Source organism: Gavialis gangeticus, unplaced genomic scaffold, assembly GCF_001723915.1.
Source record: "Gavialis gangeticus isolate Ggan-Ray unplaced genomic scaffold, GavGan_comp1, whole genome shotgun sequence".
Classification (NCBI taxonomy): domain Eukaryota; kingdom Metazoa; phylum Chordata; order Crocodylia; family Gavialidae; genus Gavialis; species Gavialis gangeticus.
In genome coordinates this window covers 3,922,368-3,924,080 of record NW_017729011.1, presented here as the reverse complement: position 1 = coordinate 3,924,080, position 1,713 = coordinate 3,922,368, and the positions used below count along the sequence as shown (strand labels likewise).

The 1,713-nt window shown below is 46.8% G+C and overlaps 1 protein-coding gene across 1 annotated transcript in view; it reads right to left on the bottom strand.

Annotated features, from left to right (window-relative positions):
• Positions 1-1,612, bottom strand: part of PNPLA7 (patatin like phospholipase domain containing 7) — a 318,179-nt gene extending 316,567 nt beyond the window's left edge. Inside the window, exon 1 of the mRNA XM_019510411.1 lies at positions 1,546-1,612. The gene's annotated coding sequence lies outside the window, so the exon portion shown is untranslated. The remainder of the gene's footprint in view (positions 1-1,545) is intronic.
• Positions 1,613-1,713: the final 101 nt, after the last annotated feature.

Sequence of the window (1,713 nt, the reverse complement as noted above, 5' to 3'; positions counted from 1 at the left end):
CGCTGTTTCCCCTAGCGCCCGCTGGCATAACAAGGAGTAATGGGCACAAGCTGATGGAGAGGAGGTATAGATTGGACATCCGCAAAAACTACTTCACGGTTAGGGCGGCTAGGAGCTGGAACCAACTTCCAAGGGAAGTGGTGCTGGCCCCTACCCTGGGGGTCTTTAAGAAGAGGCTGGATGCCTACCTGGCTGGACTCGTTTGAATCCCGTTTCTCTTTTTGGGGTTTTTTGTTGTTCTCCCGCCCTGGCGGGGGGTCGGGCTAGAAGATCTACTAGGTCCCTTCTGACCCTTAATCTATGAATCTATGAATCTATGAAATTTATTGCTACAATTTTTATAATCATTATAGAACCTAGACCTGGTGCAACATTTTGCACAATTCTAAGCATAGACCTGAAATCAAGTTAGCAACCAGGTCAAGACAGCGCTAGTAAGTTCTAATACACGGTGATCCCATTTTCTGTATGCTTTTAAGCATAGATAATTTACAGGTTTTTTTGCAAAAATCTCACAGCACTATATAACGACTAAAGACTTCTGTTTCTACAATGAATATTAGCTCATCTTATTCCCCCAGAGGGTGCCTATTTATGTAGTACATTTTACAGTTACCCAACTGGTAATGAAATCAAGTTAACATTCTTTCCAAAGCTTCAAAGAAAAGCTGTCTTAATTTGTATACCAACAAATGCTCTTCAGCAGTAGAATTCAGTTGAAGGTATAAAAGAAGAAACACAAGCTTCAGTCTATCCATTCCCTCTGTTGTTAGTCAAAGAGAGTGAAGAGAAAGAAACAGAGAGAGGCAGAAGAGTGTGTTACAGCAAAGCTGCAACAACTGGGAGGACCATTACCTTTAACTATTTACCTTTAATTAATGAAACCTTTAAACCATATATGCCAAGAAACATTTATATAGTACTTGAGATCACCCTTTAAATATTACTTAAGGGTGTCTTGAAAGTGTTTCAACACCTTAAGCAAGCATTCAATGACAAGAAATGTAGCTATTTTAAAATATGACAAAGCAAATACAATTTTACTTTTGGATATCACACATCTAAGTTTTTCTATTCTTAAAAAACAACAACAACAACCCCCACTACTACCAGCTTTCTGACAATACAGCAACTTAATAGATAAAAGTAACTTAAATGCAGAGAGTTAGTGGAATGCACTTAAGAATGAAAGTCCCACCATCCACCCAAACATTTTGGGCGCTGCCTCGGATGCAGACAGCAAGTGCGACACATCGGGGTCACAGGCAAGTCCCATGTATGTTCTTGAGTGGCACGTGTCACACTTGCCCCCACCCCCCAAAATGCAGTGCTCTCCCCCTGCCCTGGCAGATCTCCTCTGACGGCTCCTCACCGTTTGGGTGGACGAGGCAGGGGGAGGCTTGCTAAGCACTAAGGAGAAACCAGCCCCGTCAAAGGGAAGCCGGTTTTGTTCTGCACCTGCCGCACTTTATCCTGGGCAGACAGACAAATCCGGCCAGATCCGTCTTAAAGTGGGGGCGAGGGAGGGAGCAGCTCTGCACTTACCGGGATCTCACGGCCCCGGGGCAATGCCCGGGCTCACCCAGGGGCGCGCGTGAACCTGCCTGCCCCGTCCGGGGGAGCTGGGGCGGGAGGGCGCGGAGCAGGCGGTGACTCAGCCCCGGCTCCAAGCGACACTCCGGCGTCTCCTCGAGCGGGGGGGGGGGGGCCCCC